General features: G+C 42.8%; 1 protein-coding gene and 1 pseudogene across 1 annotated transcript in view; both read right to left on the reverse strand.

The window, feature by feature from the left end:
• The window catches only part of LOC124777037, a 107711-nt gene that overhangs the window by 72124 nt on the left and 19727 nt on the right, over positions 1-15860 (reverse strand). The window lies entirely within an intron of this gene.
• Positions 10047-10164, reverse strand: LOC124778211 (annotated as a pseudogene).

A 15860-nucleotide genomic window follows, 5' to 3' on the forward strand; every position in this document is an offset into this window, starting at 1 on the left:
CAACGTTTCAGCAGGCAACGGCGGTCAACTGCTGTTTGTGTATGAGAAACTTTCCTCATGTCAACACGTTGTAGGTGTCACCACCGGCGCCAATCTTGCGTGAATGCCCTGAAAAGTTAATCATTTGCATATCACAGCATCTTCTTCCTGTCGGTTAAATTTCGCGTCTGTAGCACGTCATCTTAGTCGTGTAGCAATTTTAATGGCCAGTAGTGTATTAAAGCGGATGTTCCATACGCTGTTCTCGCAGCTGAAAACAGTTCTGGCCTCCTCACTGCAGTAAACTTTCCAACATCCCCTTACATCTTGACAAAACTGTATAATTCGCTGTTTAATATCTTCAGCAGTATCAGCGTGACTGCTATACACTTTTGAGTGACGTCATGTGATCTTGAAGACCGACGTAATAGCAGTGCTCCATCTATTAACGCATTTTGGGCCATACTGGTTCAAATGTTCAAATATGTGTGAAATCTTATGGGACTTAACTGCTAAGGTCATCAGTCCCTAAGCTTACACACGACTTAACCTAAATTATCCTAAGGACAAACACACACACCCATACCCGTGGGAGGACTCGAACCTCCGCCGGGACCAGCCGCACAGTTAATGACTGCAGTGCCCGCGCGGCGGCCATACTGGTGCGGTAGTTGTCGTACATCAACAGCAAAATATGTTACAAGTATACACATAGACCACCGGTGAAATTTATAGAGGCTAATAAAAAAGTCTACAATTTAAATGTATTTGTGCTAACTAGGACAGTATTTCGCACTGTCAGTGGCTGCTCGTAATCACACATTCTCAAATTATCTCATAAACGACTCGTTTGCGGAACCATGCTTAATGGAACATTCTTGTTTCTGCTATCGTTTACGTTTCTACATCTCAGTTTTCCCCAGTGAATTATGATATTCCCGCACCATCTTACAGAAACAGCCACTTTTAACGAAACCAACTGGAATTAAGTGTGGCATCTCTGTTTCTAAACAGTGACTCACATATTCGGACATATTTCTCATAAGCATAAATGGAAACCTCTGATTGTTATTTTATTCTCGTTGTATTCCATTCTCTCGAAAACTTTTTTTCAGGATTCACCAGTGAAGCTCTAGTTCAGGGCTACCCTTGCAACGGAAGCCATCTGCTCTGACTGATTTATCTCACGGGACTCTGTACGTCCATCTTCTTAGAAATGGTTGCGGAACTCGGCTGTTCGACAAACGATGCCAAATTAAATACCTTTCAGCCGTCAGTTTTCAACCCTATTTTATTTGCCAACCAGTATCAGCGTTTTACTACCCTATCTTCAGGCTCCTGACCGACGCTAGGAAGAATCTACCTCGGTTGTGTTCAAAACAGGGGCCTGCAATACTGGTTTTAGTAGACACCTGCTACAGCGATCACTTCAACCATCACCGACGGTCGACAGGTGTGGTTGAAGTGATCGCTGTTGCAGGTGTCTACTAAAACCAGTATTGCAGGCCCCTGTTTTGAACACAACCGAGGTAGATTCTTCCTAGACGTCGGTCAGAGGCCTGAAGACGGCGTAATACAACGCTGAAACTGGTTGCCAAATAGAATAGAGTTGAAAGTTGACGGCTGAAAGGTATTTAATTTGACATCCTCAATCTCACGGGAAGTTAGAGGAATGAGAGTGTCTTTTGAACACCTGGTGAATATACGGTGGAGTCAGTCTCTGGAACGCTGATTATCATGAGGAGCTGTGCACAACACTTCAATTTGGATGTGCTGAGGAAGGTCCGTTGAGACTGTAATTGTCAACGAGACTGCTCGTAACCAGAACGAACTGGAAGGAGGTGGAACAACAGCCGTTTAGACAGGAGACATACATGTCTTCTCTAGGTGATGTCCATGTACGCATGTAGAGACATTCTTCTGACTATTTTCATTGCAAATACCGCATGTACACGTTTGGTAGATTAATTAGCCCAGCTCTGTGAAACACACTGATCTTCTTGTAAATATGAACTTCTATTGCATGTTTCTCACAACTGAATTTTATTTTTGTTTTTCATTGAAATACTTCGCTGTTATTGGCGTCCTCACTGATCTAGAAAGAAAATTATGGTTATGATAATTACTTGTTTAACTAATTCTGAGTCGTTTGTTATTAAGATACACAGTGTATCAAGTAGTAATTTTAGGCTAATGTAACACTGAGAATGAAAAAATTGTCCAAGTAGGCTGAAGTCTGTTCATTATCTGTGCAATTAGCCAGTTTCAACCACAGGTCATTTTCAAGCATGTATTTTAAGCTTCGCGCCTCACCTGTCCAGGTATACAAATGTACCAGCGATGTAGAAAAATGTGAAATGATGCGTGAAGCTTAAAAAGTATGCTTCAAAATGGCTCACTGTTGAATCTGTAATATATAGATTACAGCCTACTTGGACCATGTGTTCATCCTCAAAACACAATGAGACTGTGGACACCCACAAAAAATAAAAAATAAATAATTTAAAATTCTTGTTATAATTATCACAGCCTTCTCTCGAATATCCCCCGACATTAAGGTCGCTACCGTGATATAAACTCGATCTGAAGATAGTCAATTCAAATACTGCTGATTGATGAAATATTCAACAGTAATATAGGGCAATTCAAGGTGAATATAGCAATTTCAAACGGCTATAACTATACCCAGCGATATATTGTTAAGAATTTCATAGAATGTAATAGAAAGTGCAAAATTTCGATCGTTGCGCAAGCGAAGCACACTTTTTTAAATCATCATCTTCCAAACCATTGGATCTGTTGCACTGGACATGACAACGCCATGTTCTCTTCTGGACCACATAGATATTCGGACCCGACACGTGAGGATTTTTTTATGCGATGATGTGAAGTATCTCGCGTATGTGCCTCCTTCACTGAAAACTATTTTAGAACTCAAAAGTGCACGCGTCGACGACCCCACACATGCTTCAGAATATATAGCGTGATATGGATTATCGTTTGTATGTTGTCCGTGTGACAAAGGGGAGTCGACGCATCGTAGGCGTGATGAACACTAATTGTTTGAGCTGACTCTCGCTACACAATGTAAAAGATGCACTGCAAGTATCTCCTGAAGCACAAGAGACAATGCGTCTGACGACTTTAGGAGAGACACGCTGTATAAATCAAAGACGTTTGATACTTGAAAAGTGTATAGTTTCATTTGATTAAAAAGCACCTATGCTTGGATCTCAGACAGCACCCCACGTTTGATACTGAGATGTTATTCCAACACAGTTTGAGAGCCTCTGTTACGCTTTCGAGTGTAGGGGAATACCAGTGGGCTGAAGTCCAAAGGGGAATTTGGAATGAGGAGGGAGTTGCGCAAAGCCATCGTCTAAGGGTGGCGTAGTGGTTAGTACGTCTGCCTAACGCGCATGACACTCGGGTTCGAATCGCAGCCTTGGTACGAATTTTCATTTGTCGCTTCAGTCTGAGCATATATATGTAATAGATATGTGAAACTTGAAAAGGTCGCTGGAACCGTATATTTCATTTGGTTGAAAAGAACAGTTTGTTATGGCCTGGCACCTGCGTCTCGGAAACGGCGATGCAGGTCGCCTGTTAGCGTGCTACTGTCTTGAGCAATGGAAAGAGACTGAAGGATGGGGAAACCGTAGGCGAAAAGATGTTGATGTTCACGGCTCATGACAAAACGTGGCGGTTGCAGGCTATCAAGCTCTGTAAAGTGTAAAGGAGGATATGCAGCGATCTGTGGCGGCTCTGGCAACAGAGTACAATGCTGGTTCATACACAGTGCGGAGCACACCGTCCAGGACACATACGAGTAGCTGGCCATGGAGCACCTCAGCAGACATTCCCGACGTGTTTCCATGACGACAGAACGACTTCGTCATTTACGATTGTAGTAGGCAGGGGACCACTGAGATCAGTGGAAACTGCCACCTAGTCGGAGAAATAGTCATGCTTTTATAGTAGTTGTCTGGATTCGCCGCCATCCAGGCGAACTGTTGCTCTGAACATGCACCGCGGCACGAAGGCAGACCGGTGGGAGCAGCATAATGCTAGGGAGCACATACACCTCGACTACCATGGTATTTGGAAGGCGCGAGGACAGCTGTGGACTGCATGAATATCACTATTGACCACTCACATGCCTTCACGCTTGACGTCTCCCCACGTGACAACAGAATTTTCCAGCAGGCCATAATCTACTGAAGGGGTTTGAGGTGCGTGTTAGCGAACTTACGTTGACGTCTTGGGCAACAAATTCGCCTGGTTTGAAGTCGACGGAACACGTCTGGGATGCTATTGAGCACCAGCCCCACCCTTCTAAACCCCCTGCAGGAATTGCGTGACATTGCCACTCACATCGAGAAGCCTCCAAGGGCTTGTCCAGTCTATGCCGTTGCGTCTCAATGGTGGATCAACAAGCCGTTAAGGGGGGGGGGGGGGGGGGGGGGGGAAGGTTCAATGGTTCAAATGGCTCTGAGCACTATGGAACTTAACATCTGTGGTCATCAGTCCCCTAGAACTTAGAACTACTTAAACCTAACTGACCTAAGGACATCACACACATCCATGCCCGAGGCAGGATTCGAACCTGCGACCGTAGCAGTCCGGCGGTTCCGGACTGAGCGCCTGAAACGCTAGACCACCGCGGCCGGCTGGGGGGGGGGGGGGGGGGGGGTAGAGGGAGGCGTTCATGAAATTGTCTGAAAATGGCAATTTTCAATTTTTTTTATTAGTAGAACTCAACGACGTAAGTTCTAAAAGTTTCAATGATGGAATCACATTCGAAGTGCCTGAAAAATAACTAAACGTGTAACGCGACCTTCCTGCCACGCTCACTTTTTGAAGCAACGCTTCAGTATCTACATACTCAGAGATCAGAGAGATAACAACCCATTCATTCACGAGGAGAAGCTTCCAAATTGTAATCTGGGTGTTGTTAAGCCCACTTATAGGCTTCTGACCGATACTGAAGATCTGAAAAATTTGTTCATGGCAAAATCCAGAATCCGAAAGGAATCTCATAATTCGCTCATATGTAAACGATGCCCTAAAACCATATTTTCATCAGCTACAGTTGCCAGAATTGGAACTTAAGATGCAGTTCTTGTATTAATGGTGGCAACACAGAGAAGATGTAGCTATTAGGGAGAATGGGGTCAAAGACAGGAAATTTCACTCATGACTACTCGAGAAAAATAGATTTACAGCGCCCCTCTGCAGCTGAAAAATCAGTTGACGATCTGGCAAAGGAAAGAAGGCAGAAAAGACCAAACGAGAAGGGAAAGGGGACCCTAAGTCTAAATTTGGTGCCTTCTGAAGAGCTGACAAGAAAAAATGTTAGCTTGAACTATAAAAGCATTTCCTAAAAATTATATTTTTTACAGTTTTTGTACCTTTTTCTCAGAATCTATGAAGGCTAGAATTACGAAATTTTGTACTTATTTCTTTAAAACGCAATAAATGTTGTCTCAAGCGTAAATTTTGAAATTCTGAGTATAATCTGAGATGTGGAGCAAAGTGCTGGGAATTTAGCATGAATTTTATTTTATAGAATTATAATTAAAATGATTAAAATTCTCCTATTCGATATATTCAAAAAACCTCATGGGAGAAACTTACTGTATGCAAAGAGATAAAACAGAAAATTTTGTAAAAATTTCTTGAATAATTTTTGAAAAAAAGTACATGTATCGCGTTTTTAAAATAAAATTTTTAAATTCTATAAAAAAGTAATGTCTAGTCCAAGGGACTTAAATGTGTTCATTTCGTAAAAAGCATGGTATAAAATTTTATTGCTGTATCTTCGAAACTCTAGATTTGATGCATCTTCTGTTTTTCATGAACGTGTGCCTCCTTAAGCACGGCGCCAAAATGCTTTGGTTCATCACTGTATCTAAGTATCCTCAACATGGTGCGTTGATGACATAGGCAGAGTTATCCCAGATGTACTGCCAACTTCGAAGGATTATAAACAGTGTCTTAAGGAACGCACTGAGGAAAAGTCATTCAACGATGCTGCAAGGCATCGTTTGCCGTTAGGTCACCCCTTCGGCAGCAAACGTCAGTTGGAACGCTGACTGACTACTGGTGGTACTCATCGCAGGGGACCTCAGATTATTCAGGACGTTACATGACAACAACGCTGTCGAGGCCGTTAAGCGCAATGGCGACAGAGGCTTCAGAGATACAACTCACGTGTGATGCTAAAGGGGAAGGCCTGCCGGAAGCCGTTTGCCCTTGTAACTTCGACGTGCCTTAGTCTATAAGGTCCGCAGCTATAAGAAATGGCGACATCACTTACCACTAGTTCTATAAGACGCCAAACTGCCTTGCTTTCGCTCTACGTTTCGTATTTTCTTCAGTCCAGCTCCGGTGTCGTACTTGCCGCCCGATTTCAGAAGTGGAACGAAGACCATTCTCGCCCTAGAGCATTTCTGAAGAGAGGAATGAAAATTTTTGCCAAGGCTGGGACTCAAACCCGGGTCTCCTGATCACTAGGCAAATGCGCTAATAACTATGCCACCCTGCTTTGCGCAACTGCACCATTGCATTGACATCAGTACACACACACACATTATTTCAAAATTTATAGGAAAGCGACAACTACAGACACAGTAATACCTTCTTGCTCACAACACCCCATAGCTCACAAACATGCAGCTTTCCACTCAGCGGTACACTGTCCCACATCTATCCCCATGTCCAGAGATGATTTTAAAGCAGAATCAGATACAATAAAATTTACTGCCACAGCCAATGGTTACAGTCCAGATCTTGTTGACCACATCTTGCACAGGAAACAAAAACGGAAAATTATACCCCTCCTCTATGCCCCACCTGCTTCCCCATCCACTGTCAACAAGAAATGGTGTACACTACCATTTCTAGGTGAGGTATTACATATTGTAGCCAAAGCACTGAAAGCCTGCAAGTATAGGCTTTCCCACTGTTTTAAGAACACGACAGCCCAGTGTGTTTTTAATAGCAAAGATAAGATCCAATTATTAGCCAACAGTGGGGCATACAAAATCACCTGTTCTGATTGTGACAAATTTTACATCGGTCAGTCAGGCAGAGATATAGCAACTAGTTTGGCTGACATGAACGCAGCTGGAGGAGTTCCTTATGTATTCCGTAGTTATATTGATAATTTTTTCTTCTTATAATTGGTATGTGTATCACTCTTCATGTTTTATACCTCCTGATGCAGCCTTGTCTAGTACTAATTACATTTTATTTTATTAGTTCTGTTTATTAATAGAAACTGTTATGTAGGCATGCTGTTCCTAACTTGTGTTAAAGGTTTTCCTGTATACTCCATTGTTATTTATTTACTGTTCACTTTTCTACTTTTTCATTGCATTACCAACACACTGTCAAAGATGTTACTTACTGTATGTTTTTGCTTCAGTCTAGACGTGTTACGTCTCTTGTAACTTCTTTGGTGACAATACTCAGTAAATGTCTGAAGATTACCTTGTAAGCCGAAAACCGGTTAACACAATAAAAGTCATATTGTAAAACAAAAGCAAACTGGTGCTTTTCATTTATTATAATGTTTTTCTGCCAAGAACCGACGGAAGATTCTGTTAACATGATTAGACCTTCTCATTATGAAACACTAAAACAACTGCATTCCCACGTTTCGACGGATTATGCAACGGTCCTCTTCAGGTCAGTTAGTCACCGTGAAGAAGACCACTGCAAAGTCGGTCGGAACCTCAGCGTTTTAATTATTTTAGTGTTTCATAATGATACTGCCTAATACTCAGAATGATTTCAGTCAACCTTGGTGATAAGTTTCTTCCAATTCAAGTTTTCATCACTGTGTGCACCAAAAATAGGGAACATTCTGTTCTGTTAACAGTCTCTCGCTCATGGGCTACATCGGTGGTTGGCAAGACACTATTTGTTGTAAAAAAATGAATATCGTATGTTATCTCGAAGTGAAGCGAGAATTTATTTTCAGAGAACCATTAATAATTCTTTAAAAACATCATTGACAATTTCTTCTTTTACTTTCTCTCGAATAGGTTTTATTATAACACTAGTATCGTCTGCAAACGGCACCAATTCTGCTAGATTAATGTTAATAGGAAGGTCATTGGTATACGTAAGGAACAGAAGCGAGCACAAAATTAAACTCCGTGTCACTCTGTGTGTTCTGTCCAATCACTGAAGTTTTTCTCCCTCCAACAATGTCTGAATTACTGAGTACAAACTTTTTGCATTCTGTTTGTTAAATATGATTCGAACCAGTTGTTTGTAAAGTTATCAGTTCCAGAGAAATTAAGGTTTTTTAAGAGAGTGACTTGTCCTACACAATCAGACGCCTTTGACAGGTCACAAAAGATACCACACGCCAATATTTTTTATTAATTTAAACGTGTCATATTTGGTTAGCGAAAGTATAAATAGCAATCTCAGTCTCGAATCCGAACTGTGATGTGCTAGGAAAGTTTGTTTCTACTTGAATTGAGACAACTCATGAGTACTTTACTTTTTAGAGTATTTTGGCAAAAAAAGTGTCAGTAAGGAAATTGTAGAATTCTACTTCTTTCTTATCAATTTCTTACTCGTATAAAGAAGTTTAACTATGACATGTTTTAAACTATATAAATAAAAATCAATTGCCGCATATATGAAGGATCATCACTTGAGAATGGCTCGACCGATATAGCTGATTTTGTTTTGTCGTGTTCGTAATTGTCAGGGCAAGGTTTGCAGGAAAGAAAATTTTTGGAAAATCCACCGGAAAAGTCGGAAATCTGGACGGTATTTTTGTATGAAAATGTCAATAAAGCAATATGAACTCCAGTTTGACAGCTATGTTGTCACATGTCTTCATAACAAGAACGAATTCCACTTTGGATATTGATATTTTGCGAAAAATAATACAATTGAAAGCTTAATTTCAATATGTCATCGGTGCGCTACGATCAACCCATTAAAAACGCCAACAAAGAATTGCCGAAACAATCAATTCCTGTTTATTCCATCTCAATAAATTCATTATCTTACTGCAACTGTTTTATTTCAGTTCACGCAAATCAAGGAAAGATTCGGTTGGATGAATCCCTTTTCGAGCAACTGACTGACTGACTGACTGACAGACAGGCAATGCAGAGCCAAGATACTTGGAGATACGGATATGTTATACGGTAAACACTTTCCGTTAAACCGTCTGGGAGAAAGAACGTGCTAAGCTGTGTTGTGAAAATGTGCGGTTTTGTTTTCCTTTTTGCAGTGTTTTTTAACAGAAAGCAGGAAAATTGTGTTTACGGCTATCTTTGTAATCTATCTGTTTGTAGATTACAACCATGCGAATTACAGTCATTAAAACTACTATCCTCACAGCTGTAAAGATCTCTCTCATACCGCGTTTACTAATGATTCCAACCAGTTTTCCCATTCGTTTTGAGTTCTATTCCAAATCAAGGTTTCGTTTGCAGTAAAAATAAATAAGGTCAGAGAGAGGGTGAGAGAAAGAGACGAAGAAAGAAGGGGGCAGGAAATGGATATAAAGAAGGGGAAGGAGAATATGGCCAGAAAAATGAGGAACGAGCAGTGGATAGAGAGAGTGTGGGGTAAAAAAAGACATACGAGGAGTGGGGGAAAGATGATGGACGGAGGTAGGAGGGACGAGGAGGAGATGGACAAAGGGTTGGGGGGGAAGGGGAAGGAAAGAGGGATGGAGAGAGGTGGAGAGGGAGATTACGACTTACATCCAATTCCATACGTCCTTAGCAATTGTGAAGCTTTGCTGGGTTCGCTAGTCTGCCTATAAAAATTCACTGTGCTACTAAGAAGAGAAACTCACCATCGCAGCCCCTCAGGAATAGTGGAAAGATGGCTCATTGTATAAAACAATTCGGCCTACCGGTACCATCCGACCGCCGTGTCATCCTCCGTGGAGGATGAGGATAGGATGGGCGTGGGGTCAGCACATCGCTCTCCCGGTCGTAAGACGGTATTCTTGACCGAAGCCGCTACTATTCGGTCGAGTAGCTCCTCAATTGGCATCACGAGGCTAAGTGCACCCCAAAAAATGGCAACAGCGCATGGCGTCCTGGATGGTCACCCATCCAAGTGCCGACCACGCCCGACAGCGCTTAACTTCGGTGATCTCACGGAAACCGGTGTATCCACTGCGGCAATGCGGTTGCCTTGGTTCATTGTGTAGCACGTCAAAAACTGAACCCAGATCAAGCATGAAAACAGAAGGAGGGTGTACTGAAGTGTGGAAAAAAGAAGCAAAGTAGAAGCAGTGAACGGTCCAAGAGGAATAAGTGCAACATTGCGCTACTCAAACTAACCGTGGCGTAGTGGTAATGTGGTGACAGTGTTGGTTTGAGAACGGGGAGATCCAGGTTCAAATCTCTGTCGCCCCGCTGTTTTTTTTATTTTTTCTACAAAATTATAAACTATTCGTCCGATCCATTGAAGTGTCTGTTTGCTGTACTCAGATTCATGTCTGTGTCGTGGTGTAACGTCCGTTTGCATCAACGACCTGTAGCAAAGGGGCCTCCAGTCGTACTTACCTCCTGTTTCTTCTACACAAGTACCACACCTTAGCCGGCCGGTGTGGCCGAGCGGTTCTAGTCGCGTCGATCTGGAACCGCGCGACCGCAACGGTCGCTGGTTCGAATCCTGCTTCGGGCATGGATGTGTGTGATGTCCTTAGGTTAGTTAGGTTTAAATAGTTCTAAGTTCTAGGGGGTCTGATGACCTCTGATGTTAAGTCCCATAGTGCTCAGAGCCATTTGAACCACACCTTATGCCCCTTACGAAGTTTTGACTCTTGAATTCCTTCGTTGTGACATAGTTCACACCCGTTTATTTGTTGTTTTGACTTCTGTGAGAGGTCTACGCGGCATCTCGCCTGCTCTCACTATTCATCAAGTTTTCTTTCGACGGTAATATATGCTTACCACATGACTGATATTCTATAACCAACGTATAGTATCACAGTAGACAAGACTACAGAAGAAAAGAGGCGCGAGGGAGATATGAACACGGATCTCCCACTTCGCAGGCCAAGAACGTGTTCACACACCACGACACAGTGGTTCTTGCAAGACGTTCGATGTTGCACATCTTGATCCTGGATCGTTCGCTGTTTCTATTTTGCTTCTTTTTTCACAGTTCAGTACAACGTCTTCTCGTTTTCATGCTTGATCTGTGGTCAGTTTTTGACGGACATTACATTCGGCCGTGTTACCGCTAGATCTGAGGGCGTACGATGGACAGTTTTGCGTGTAAGGACATTACTTAAGTAAGAACAACATGCAATACTGCAGTGCTATAATGCCAGCAATGGAGAAATAATCAAAACGTGTAGATGTTAAGGCTCTGCTATCGTAAAGAACCGGCAGCCGTGTTAAGGAATAACAAGTAAACAATGGTAAACACAGTGCGTGACAGTGTACACGCCGGATGCGCCTGCAGGCCGTCTGAGCGGCGAGCGCTCTTTAACCGCGACCTTCTAATAAATTCATTGGGCGGCGGAATGAGTCAGAGGCGTCGCACCCGTGACTGGGATGGGATGGGACGGCATCCCGGCGTGAGTGCGTTTCCTAATGAACGGGCACACTGGGGCCCGACTCAGCAGCTGCCCGCTTAAGTCAGCCTTGCGTAAGCCGCGGCGACAAACACTGCGCCACATTCCGCAGGGTGGCGCCCGCGGGGGTCGTGTCTGGGGCCGCCGCAACAGCTACGAGCCTCGTCTTACGAGGAGGCGAGGGCACGCGGTATAACGCTTCACAGATAAGCGCGTCCATTACTTCATCAGCAGTGACGATGACACTGGCTTAAACATTACGAGTGCGAGGAGAAATTTGTCATCGACCCGGCGCAGAGATGGTGCAGATGTCTGTTTGTGTTGCGTTGGTACATCTAGCACAGTGTCGTAATGTCAAGTGTTTTGTTTATTCGGCATTTAAAATGGACTGCACGATAACATTTTATGATCAGATGCTGTCACTGGACGAACTGGAAGTTGTCGTTAGTGTGCAGTTCCGGCTGTTCGGTCATTTTGAGATGTTTGTATAAGAACAAATATTCAGAACTAGCCTGTGAGTTTTGTTCCTCATACGACTGGAAACGCTATATCTACGTGCAGCAATCGCTCCTGGATATCTGATAATGGATAAATTCCGAAACGCATCGTATGAGCAATAAAGTCATTACTCGAACAGTCCACTGGTGCACTGCCGGTCCATAGTGTCCAATGGGCACAGTATTTTGGCAATCAGACATGTCGCCATCGTCAGGTGCGCTGACGAACAGCACATCTGACGATGGCGACATGTCTGATCGCCGAAATACTGTGCCCATTGGACACTATGGAACGCATTACACCTGTGGACTGTTCGAGCAAGAAATACGCCGGGAGAAACTGAAGAATCACAATAAGGTCATTCTTTGCTGATATATGCCATTGCGACACAATCAGCCTGAAGGCAGAACTACTCATTATTAGTGTGATTACGTAGGAGCCACAGAGTAAGTTACACAAGTCGTCCGATGCAAAGACCATTGCTCAACAAAGGTGCCTAGAATTGCGCTCTACCAAAACTGCGGTCCAGGTAGTTTTCGAACACTACACACATGACGTAGCAAATTATATATATATATATGTATATATATATATATTCCATATATTCTAGCCTATATATATATATATATATATATATATATATATATATATATCGTACCAATTGCTGTCCACTTTAATAGAATTGGTAGTGTATATATGTATATATATATATATATATATGACCAGAAAAATGAGGAAGGAGGAGTCGATAGATAGAGTGTGGGATAAAAAAAGACATACGAGGAGTGGGGGAAAGGTGATGGAAGGAGGTAGGAGAATACAAGGAGAATGGTCACCTTTCAGAAACAGAGTTCCTCCCTCCTACATGGCAGTATTTGTAGAACCACGTGCTAAACATGTAAAGCTGTCCTCAACCCGAAAGGTGGTATATATGTATGTAAATAATCTTATAGATATGTTCTGTTTTGTACTCAATAGAAAGTTCTCACCGTGATCAAAGGCAAGAGTTTCCTATTATTGATAAATGCCAAAATTGTTTATGAATGACAGAAACATGTTTTATATAACTCTGACGAAGTATGGAAGCGATGTTTGATATCTTTTTCTTTGGCAGTTTCTTTTATTTTACCTTTTTGTTGAGGAAATTGTTTTTTATAGCCTCTATGATACATCTGTATTGCTCCCTTTATTTTTACAACATCCCTCTGTTTCACGTTACAAATCAACAATTTTCGAATAAAAACTGAAGTAAACATTGACAATTTCCATTTTTGCTACAAATACTGTTTATTCTTAAGGTAACCATGCAGAACAAAAATGTTCCGTAGGTTACCCGGCCCGTTAGATATCCTCATTCAGTTTCTAAACGGTTCCGCGCTTCCAGTTTTTAGGGGAATTTATTAAGTCAGTTATCGGATACGTGAAGAAAGCGATCGTTGTAAGGTGACGCCTGATAATTATGCAGCACACCCGACGTACAGGTAACGCGGATATGAGCTTAACTGACCAAAGATAGTAGAAAAACTACCGTAGTCTGCGTTTACTTATGATAAACCATGGTAGTCTGGGGTTGTTTTACAACTTTAAAGGTGACGCATTGTCAGTACTGGAAATGTACTCCAGTGTTGAAGTACGCGAGACGATATAATTCCTGTGGGCAAAACGACTGAAGTGCACACAGGCGAAATTCTGGCGTTATATGGACCAGATGGAATGTCGCATCTAGGTGTAGTGAAATGGAGGCAACGATTCGACCAAGGCCTCACAGACATGGATGATGCTGATCGGGAAGGAAGGCGAGCGATATCAAGCACATGCCATCCAAGCAATCGAGGAACTGTTTCGTAACAATCACAGAGTAACTATCGTTTTATGGATAACAAAAACAGAATGATCCTGTCCAATATACATACACAGTATCTTGCGAGCCTTAATGCCATGACTGACAGTGTGAAAAGTGCTTCAGTCGGGCAATTTGGGCGGCTGTGTACCATGTCGCAACCAAAATTATTTAAAGTAACGCTGTGCATGTTCTGTTCACAAAAATTCATTGTTATGACATGTTTATCGCCAGCGAAAAGTTAGCCTAAGCCGATGCGTATTTCTGATTCTAATACCACTACGGCCTTGTGTATTCCGTACACGCCTAATTTGTGACAGCTGGATACTATATTGTGCTCTTTCGCGACGTTTTCAGGTGTGCTTGCTGTATTGTGACATCCTTCACACTGATCGCCTGCCAGGCGAACGCAACCACGTTGAACTTCAGCAACTCATCAATTCATTATTTGCAACTTCCTGATAGATTAAAAGTGGGCTCTACGGGGATTCGAACTCAGCACCTCTCCTTCAGCGGTCATCCAAACAAGTCTCGCGACCCGGTATCACAGCTTTACATCTGTGGAGTTTGGAAGGTAGGAAAGGTGGACCTTAAGCTGTGAGGACGGATCGGGTGTCGTCCTTGGCTAGCTCAGTTGCCAAGAGCACTGACCACAGAAGCGGAGGCGCCAGGTTCGAGTCCCAGTCCAGCACATAGTTTTAATCTACCAGGAAATTTCAGGCCAAATCGTTTAATCTGACACAGCGCAAGTGATACCATCACTCTTGTGTGGTTGTGTTATGAGCGTGTACCCGACTAGAACGTGATTTTTGTGAGCCGACGGACTGTCCGCAGACCACGTCCATAGCGAAATTCGTCCCGTGTGTGGTTAGAACTGTACTTCGCGGAAATTTGTGTTCAATTGTATACAGGAATTCAGCAAAGAACACGAAAAATCACAAACAAGGAGCGTCCTGAGCGCCGTGGTAATACAGTGATGGAGCATTGTTTCCCTGTTTAGATGTATTTCGCTACCCCGAAGACATCGGTCTTGTGGTCTGCAGCAATTTAAGGAGCCAAATATCCAGAGAGGTCACTCGTTAGATGCGAAAGCTGCCACAAGAACTCTAAGCAGCAGACTATTAACGCCTTCTCGAATGTATGTGTTTAAGCTTACAGGAGGAGTATATTGGAAAGGAAAATAAATTTCAGGCTGGTACATGTCTATATGCCAGCTCGCGACTTACTTATTGACTGACCCTCGTATTTTCTGGAGTTCAAAATCATTAACCATCGTAGACTGTCTAACTTCCTAGAAAAAAGTAGAAACTTTTACTTCAGGATTCGGTGCGCAGTATGAAACTTCGTGGCAGATTAAAACTGTCTGTTGGACCGACACTCCAAACGGTTTAAACGACTCTAAGCACTATGGGACTTAACATCTGAGGTCATCAGTCCCCTGGACTTAGAACTACGTAAACCTGACTATCCTAAGGACATCACGTATGTCCATGCCAGAGGCAGGATTCGAACCTGCGACCGACACTACAACTCGGGACCTTTACCTTTCGCGGGTAAGTTCTCTACCGACTGAGATACCCAAGACCGACTCACGACCGTTTCTGACAGATTTTCTTTCGCCATTACCTCATCTCTTACCTTCCAAACTCAGAGAAGCTCTCCTGTGAAACTTACAAGACTAGCACTGTTGGAAGAAAGGATATTGCGGAAACATGGTTATGACACAGCCTGGAGGATGTTTCCAAAATGACATTTTCATTCTACCGCGGAGCGTGTGCTTATGTGATGCTTCCTGGCAGATTTAAACTTGCTTTCAGGAGTGCTAGTCCTGCAAGTTTCACAGGAGAACTTCTGTGAAGTTTGGAAGGTAAGAGTCGGGGTACTGTTGAAGGTAAAGCTGTGAGGAACAGTCGTCAGTCGTCAGTAGCATAGTTGGTAGAACCCTTGCCTGCGAAAGGCAAAGGT

This window comes from Schistocerca piceifrons, chromosome 2 (assembly GCF_021461385.2).
Source record: "Schistocerca piceifrons isolate TAMUIC-IGC-003096 chromosome 2, iqSchPice1.1, whole genome shotgun sequence".
NCBI classification, from domain to species: domain Eukaryota; kingdom Metazoa; phylum Arthropoda; class Insecta; order Orthoptera; family Acrididae; genus Schistocerca; species Schistocerca piceifrons.